The sequence below is a fragment of the Penaeus vannamei genome, chromosome 3 (genome assembly GCF_042767895.1).
Source record: "Penaeus vannamei isolate JL-2024 chromosome 3, ASM4276789v1, whole genome shotgun sequence".
NCBI lineage: Eukaryota > Metazoa > Arthropoda > Malacostraca > Decapoda > Penaeidae > Penaeus > Penaeus vannamei.
Genome location: NC_091551.1, coordinates 8,206,159 through 8,214,894, shown reverse-complemented (window position 1 = coordinate 8,214,894; position 8,736 = coordinate 8,206,159).

Sequence of the window (8,736 nt, the reverse complement as noted above, 5' to 3'; positions counted from 1 at the left end):
CTTTTTATCCATCGCTTTCACTCTCTATCATCCCTCCTCCCCTCCTCCCCCCACCAACTCCCCGCTTCCCTTACCCTCCCTCGTCCACCCACCAACTCCCTCCCCTGTCCGCCTCCCCGCCTTTCTATCCCTGCCCCCCCCTAGTCTCCTTCCTGCATCCTCCAACTTCCCTTCCCAGCTATCTAATCCTACCCTCACCCCCCTCCCTCCTACTCAATACCCCACCTCCTTCCCCCAAGCCAGTCCCCTCCCATCCACCTTTCCCCTCCATACCTCCCTCTTTCCTCCTCCCCTCCCATCCATCTCTCCCCTCACTATAATATCAAATTATCTACGGAGTCAGCTCTGCAATATCTGATAACAACGTTTTTATGTAGCATATTTTTAGACCACAAAAGCATTTGATACGGCAGACCACGACATCCTACTAGACTAGTTCCATCATTATGGAATCCGCGGTGCCTTACATGCTTGGTTTAAGAGCTAACTGTCTGATAGAAAACCATTCGTGTACAGTAATGTCAAAAATTCAATCATTTATGGTGTACCTCAAGGTTCCATATTAGGGTTCCTTTTATTTACATATATTAATGACTTGCCACAGGGCTCATCCAGTTGAAAATCCATCCTGTTTGCAGACGACAGTACTATTTACCTAACAGACAAGAATGTCGACAATCTCATTCTTAATGTTAACAAAATACTAACTAATGTACCAACTGGCTAAAGGCCAATAAACCTACTCTTAACTCATACAAAATATATTATCTTCCATAGACATAAATTATTCGCTTACCCTCTCAATAGAATTGATATTAATGGAAAAGGTATCCAAATTGTTAATAAAATAAAATTTCTCTATTGGCATAACCACATTTAAAGCTCCTGTAATAAAATAGCAAAACTATGTGATTAAAAAAATCGAAACCATTAACGTGTTTTGTAAATCTAGAATCCGTAATTATTACCACTATATTTGCATCTTATATAGACGATTTGATGTAGTATGTATCTTAATCTCACATCGTTGTTTAATCATTAATAGGTCATTTTGTTTTGTAAACATTTCTTTGTCGACTGTATGTTTTGTGTTGCGCTTTTTAAAGGTTATACCGACGACCAAAAAGCTAGGTCACACCCTGAATATTCTTTGTAAAATTACTTGTTCTGTAAATAAATTATATGACCAAATAAATCTTAATATCAATTTCCCACCCACCTCTCCCCGCCACACCCACCTCTCTCCCGTCATACCTCCAAACCTTCCCTCCTCCCCTCCCTTCTTGCCCACCTCTCCCCTCCCACCCACCTCTTCACCTCTCCCCTCCACACCTTCCTCCCTTTCCTCCTCCCCTCCACACCCACCTCTCCAATCCCACCACACCTCCAAACCTTCCCTCCTTCCCTCCCACCTCTCCACCTCTCCCTCCCCACCCACATCTCCAATCCCACCTCTTCACCTCTCTCCTCCACACCCACTCACCCACCTCTCCCCTCCCACCCACCTCCTCCCTCCCCACCCACCTCTCCAATCCCACCTCTTCACCTCTCCCCACCCTTCCCTCTTCCCCACTTCCCCACCACCCCTTCCTCCCTTCCCTCCTCCCCACTTCCCTACCCACCCACCACCCCTTCCTCCCTTCCCTCCTCCCCACCCACCCAGCCCACCCACTCACCCAACCCAACCCAACACAACCCAACCCACCCACCCAGCCCAACCCAACCACCCGTGTACATAATGTAATCAGATCAAAGTTTTCTCCTCGCCATGGCCGCGTCGGAGCCTCGGCGCTGGGGGATCAGTGGCCTAAGCTGCCTTGTGAGGAGATCCGAGGCTGAGAGAGTCTTTGATGGGCGGGCGAGTCGGGGGCGGCCACCGAGCCCAAGGAGATGCGCCGCCGGAGGAGGAGGAGGAGGAGGTGGTGGAGGGGGAGGAAGAGGAGGTGGAGGGGGAAGAGGAGGAGGTGGAGAGAGGGTGGGAGGTGGAGAGAGGAAGAAAAGGAGGTGGAGGGGAAGAAGGAGGAGGTGGAGGGAAGGAGGAGGAGGTGGAGGTGGTGAAGGGGGAAGAGGAGGTGGTTGAGGGGAAGAGGAGGAGAGGAAGAGGAGGAGGGGGAAGAGGAGAAGGAGGTGGAGGGGAAAGAGGAGGAGGTGGAAGTGGAGGGAGGGGTGGGAGGTGGAGGACGAGGAGTAGGAGAGGGAAGAGGAAGAGGAGGTGGAGGGGGAAGAGGAGGAGATGGAGGGGAGAGGAGGAGGTGGAAGTGGAGGGAGGGGTGGGAAGTGGAGGGGAAGAGAAGGAGGTGGAGTGGGAAGAGGAGGAGGGAGGAGGTGACGGGGAAGAAGCGGTGGATGAATTAGCGGAGGGGAGCGAGGGGTTGGGGTAGGAGGAGGTGGTGGTATAGGTTTTGGTGGAGGCAGAGAGGAGGACATGGTGGTGGTGGGGGGATGGGGAGGAAAAGGAGGAGGAGGAGGAGGAGGAGGAGGAGGAGGAGGAGGAGCAGCAGCAGCGGGATGAGAATGAGGATGAGGATGAGCAGGATGGGAGGTGGTGAAGGAGGAGGAGCGAGAGGCGGTGGAGAGGGAGGAGGTGGAGGAGATGGAGGCGGAAAGGCGACAAGAGATAATTTAGGCCTTTATTTGTATACTGTAATATACAAACATTTGCTATGTTCATGTGTGTGTGTGCGTATATATATATATATATATATATATATATATATATATATATATATATATACATATATATACACGTATGTATACATACATACATACATACATACATACATATATATATATATTATATATATATATATACAAATATATATATATATATATATATATATATATATATATATATATATATATATCTATCTATATATATATATATATATATATATATATATATATATATATATATACGCACACATATATATGTATATATATATGTATATGTGTATATATATACATACATACATAAATACATACATATATATGTATATATATGTGTGTATATATACATACATACATATATATATATATATATATATATATATATATATATATATATATATATATATATATATATGTATACATATATATCTGTGTGCATGTGTGTTTACACACACATACAAACACGCACATTTATATATATCTTGTACAGCTTTTATTTTTCTCTTTTTATTTGAAGTAAAAGAATATGAAGAAGAGAGAAAGAGAGAGAGAGAGAGAGAGAGAGAGAGAGAGAGAGAGAGAGAGAGAGAGAGAGAGAGAGAGAGAGAGAGAGAGAGAGAGAGATAGATAGATAGATAGATAGAGAGAGAGAGAGAGAGAGAGAGAGAGAGAGAGAGAGAGAGAGACAGAGACAGACAGACAGAAATGGAGGAAGAGAAGAGAAAGAGAAAGAGAAGGCCTGCCAAAGTGAACAAAGCCAAGGGGAGAGCCCGGCCAAGACAGACCGCAGCGGCGCCGCGAGAGCCCGGGTTTTGTACTCGAGCAATAAGGAATTTGGCGGGAATTTTTAAAGTGGTTAGATTTTTTAAGCAGATAAGGACATAAATATCAGTTTCCGAGTCGTTTCCGAAATCACTATTACCCTTTCCTTTTGTCCCGGGAGAAATGTCTTCCAGCCCAAATATTTTCCGAATCTTAATCATTGCACGCCTGACGAAGTTCAAAGGAAACGCGCTGGGTCCCCGGCGTCGCTGAGGGACTGAGCCACACCATTTTCCCGCAAAATCCACAGCTCTCTCGAACGCCAACCGCGGCTTAATTCATCGATCAAGCGTCCTTAAGAAGATTAAGTGTGTCTTTTGGCCCCTAATTATGCGATCGGAGGCGCGGCGAAACGAAACGGAACCGTCCGCTATCGGCTGGGACGCAAGGCAGCGAGAAGAAAACGCTGACATGGCCGGGCGCTCCAGTACGAGCTGTAATCACGTATAGAAATCATATCCAGAAATAATTGCTCTAATACAATCCTGCCAAATTATTATACGTGGGGATTTTAATATCCCGGCCATTAATTATGGCGGAAAATTCCCTCCAAACGCAAGCCATTTGCGCGGGTTATGAATGGTGAATTATTTTTTAAAGACTGCGATGGCGAATGCTTACTTTATGTTACGGCAAAGTGTTGGAACATGAAGCTGTTATACAAGTAATGACCGCAGTAATATAGGTCGTACGCGGGATGGGCCGGGAAAAAAATCAAAAGCAATCATAATAAAGTGAGCGAATTCCATTTTATAGGATCCGTGTATTTCATGCGGTCAACTCTCGCCCATATAATTTTCCCGCGAAATTAGCGGCTGAAGTACAAGCGCAACTCGGCCGCGGGAAAAGGCTATTTCGACGACCGCGCCGGAAGATACCTTGGAAATTGACGGGTTGGGGTTTTAATGTTATGGAAAAAGGGAGAGAAAATAGAGGGAAGAAGAAAGAGGAAGGAAGGGGGAAAAAGAAATGAGATATTGATTTAAATGTCTGGAGGTTTTCAAGGTTAGGGGAACGGGAGAAACATCAATAAAAGGGAATTTTAGTTTCAAGGCCATTGGAGAGAGGAAAATCCGAAAACTGAATAGGGTCGTGTTGCTATGCATCTCTAGCACATGCCTGACACACACACATACACACACACACACACACACACACACGCAAACACACAAACACACACACACACACGCAAACACACACACACAAACACACACGCACACACACACACTTACACACACACACACACACCATTACACATACACATACACACACACACACACACACACACACACACACACACACACACACACACACACACACACGCATACATACACACACGCACACATACACACACACACACACACACACAAACACGCAAACACACAAACACACACAAACACACACACACACACACACACACACACACACACATACACAAACACACACACACACACACACACTCTTCTTTGTTCGTTTTCTTTTTTCCGGAGAAAAATGTGTTAATTATGCTTAAAATGTTTCGCGTTGCAAGCACAGTTATATCATGCAGATATCATGTCTTCCTTTGATTTCTAACCTTCGTGCGGTTGTTCTCATCTTTGCAATAAAGTCTACTATCACTATGTTGCGAAAGCATTAAAAAAGAGAAAAAAATGAATGAGTCTTTTGTTAGTTTTTTCCTGTTTCATCATCTCCATCATTCGTTGTCGGTAAATGGACCTTTATAATTTTTGTTTGATATCTCCTATTCTTACTGTCAGTGTTTTGATTCCTTTTCCTTCATTGCTTTATATGTTTTTACTTCATGGCTTTACTTTTCTTTACTTTATAGCTTCATATTTTTTGCTTCTTAGCTTTTTGTTTTTCTACTTCATAGCTTTATATCTAAATAGGTTTATATTCTTTTACTTCATAACGTAATGTTCCTCATTAAAAGTTTTTTATTTTTATTTTTATTTTATTTATCTTATTTTTTGCTTTACTTGATAGCTTTATATCCTTTTACGTCATCGCTTTATATTCTTTTACTTTATGTGCAGCTAAATCTTATATATATATATATATATATATATATATATATATATATATATATATATATATATATATATATATATATATATATATATATATGTATGTATATATATATATATATATATATATATATATATATATATATATATATGTATGTATATATATATATATATATATATATATACTATATATGTGTGTGTGTGTGTGTGTGTGTGTGTGTGTGTGTGTGTGTGTGTATGTATATATATATATATATATATATATATATATATATATATATATATATATATATGTATATATATATATATATATATATATATATATATATATATATATATATATATATATATATATATACATATACATACATATACATATATTTTTCCGATTTGGCATTTTCTCCCTTATGGCATTTTATCCGCAACTTTAAAAGATTTGCCGCAATCAGGCCCTTCTTGAGGGTTTTCTGTCGTTGAGAATGTCGTCTCACTTTCAACTATTGCTCTTCTGGGACCCTTTCTCTCCCCTTCTCCCTCTCCTCTCCATTCACTTCTCCTCCTCCCCTCTTCGGGATCCCCCTCCTTCAAGTGCCTCCCCCCCACCCTCCTTCCCCTCCACTTTCCTCCACCTCTCAGCTTTCTCCTTTCCCCTCACCCTTGGGATCTCTCTCTTTCCTTCTCTTTTCTCTCCTTCCTCTGTTTTGCCTTCTCTTCCCTACCTCTTCGTCCCCCTCTTTCTGCGACCCTCTTCCTCCCCTTTCTCTTTCCCCTTTATTACCTCCTGCCTCTCAGCCCTTCCATTCTCACCTTCCCTCTCCACCCCTCCTTCCCACCCCACCCCTCCCCCTCTACTCCCCCCCTCCCCCTCCCCAGCTGCTCCTCCTCTCCCCTCTCCTCCTCCAACTGCCGGGGTCTCACAAGCAGCGGCGTCTGGAGGGCTGTGAGAGGGCCAGGCACAGCGGGGCCATCAGCGTCGTTTGGCACCGCAGAGTGTCGGGTGCCTCCCCCCCTCCCCCCATTCCCCACGATGTATTCCCACACAGACCGTGAGAGTGTTTGCTTCAGGGTTCGCACACTCTGCCTCTTACACAAAGGGGGTGGGGGATGGGGGTGGGGTGAGGGGAAAGGGGTGGGGTGAGGGGGTGGTGGTGGGGAACCCGTTGGTCCTCTTCTGTTTTGGCTGGGTCTTTCCTCTCTCTGCTTTTTGTTTTTTTCTTCTTATTATTCTTCTCCTCTCTTCCTTCTCTTCACTTCGTTGTTTTTTCCCCTTTCTTTCTATACCTTCCTTTCCCTCTGCCTATTTTTTTAGAATCTATTTATGTCTTCAACCAGTGACGTCATCCTTCTTTCCATCTGACGTCACCCTCTCTTTATTTCCTCTCCTCTATTTTGCCTTTACCCTTTATTCTCTCCTTCCCTCTCACCTACCTTCATCCGTTATTCCTCTCTCCTTGTCCATTCCTCCATTCTCTCTCACCCTCTCTCATTATCTTCCTCCTCTACCCACGTGCTCAGCATCTGTCGTCTCCTCCCCCCTTCCCCCCCCACACCTCCATCCGGGGAATTCTTCTGAATGGCAAGCGCTAGTGGTGGGGGGGGGAGAGGGGGGGAAGGGGGAGGGGGGGTGGAGGGGGCGGGGCTCCAAGATAGGAGTACTTCACACGCCACTGAACACGCGACGAATGCTAACTTCGTTCATTCGTTTCCCCAACACGTTCGTCTGATTCCTTTTTTTTCTGCTAAACTTTTTTTATTTCTTTATTATATACATACATATATACATATATATGTATATGTATATGTATATATATATATATATATATATATATATATATATATATATATATATATATATATATGTGTGTGTGTGTGTGTGTGTGTGTGTGTGTGTGTGTGTGTGTGTGTGTGTGTGTGTGTGTGTGTGTGTGTGTTTTGTGTGTGTGTATGTGTGTATGTGTAGTTGCACAAACACACACACAAAACACACACGCACACGTACAATCACACACACATATATATGTATAAATATATGTGTGTGTGTGCGTATGTGTGTGTGTGTGCACTTATATGTGTAAGGACAGAGAGATAAAGGAGAGAGAGAGAGAGAGAGGAGAGAGAGAGAGAGAGAGAGAGAGAGAGTGAGAGAGAGAGAGAGAGAGAGAGAGAGATGAGAGAGAGAAGATGAGAGAGAGAGAGAGAGAGAGAGAGAGAGAGAGAGAGAGAGAGAGAGAGAGAGAGAGAGAGAGAGAGAGAGAGAGAGAGAGAGAGAGAGAAAGAGAAAGAGAGAAGGAGAGAAAGAGAGAAAGAGAGAGAGAGTGAAAATGAGAATGAGAGACAAAGGGAAAGAGAGGGAAAGAGAGACAAACATATATAGAGGAACAAAATGCTTTCCCATTTGTTCCATCCCTTTGAGGGAAGAAAGCCATGCAGCAGTACTCTCATTAGGCCAATAAGCGTTCACTCTTGCAAGTACATTAGAGTGCCCTTACATCCTCCAACCCCCCCACCCCCCCACCCCCCCACCCCCCACTTCATCCTTCGATCTCCCTTCCCGACGCTTCTGCTGTTCCTTTTACCGAGGAATGTCTTAGCTTCGTCTTATGTTTTCCTGTTGATCAATATCCTTTAATGGTGCATTGCACAGATTCGGATTTGTGCGTAGCTTTTTTTTTTGGTCTTTGTGTGTGTGTGTGTGTGTGTTTGTGTCTGTGTGTGTGTTTTTTTGTGTATGGGTGTATGTGTGTGTTTGTGTCTTAGTGTGTGTGTATGGGTGCATGTGTGCGTTTGTGTTTTTATTTTGTGTGTATGGGTGTATGTGTGTGTTTGTGTCTTTTTGTGTGTGTATGGGTATATGTGTGTGTTCATGTTTTTTTTGTGTTTATCGGTGTATGTGTGTGTGTTTGTGTCTTTGTGTGTGTGTATGGATGTATGTGTGTGTTTGTGTCTTTGTGTGTGTGTATGGGTGTATGTGTGTGTGTGTGTTTGTGTCTTTGTGTGTGTATATGGGTGTATGTGTGTTTGTGTCTTTTGTGTGTGTATGGGTATATGTGTGTATGTGTGTTTGTGTCTTTTATGTGTGCATGTGTGTATGTGTGTGTGTGTGTTTGTGTCTTTGTGTGTGTGTATGTGTGTATGTGTATGTTTGCGTTTTTGTGTGTGTATGTGTGTGTTTGTGTCTTTTTGTGTGTGTATGGGTGTATGTGCGTGTGTGTGTTTG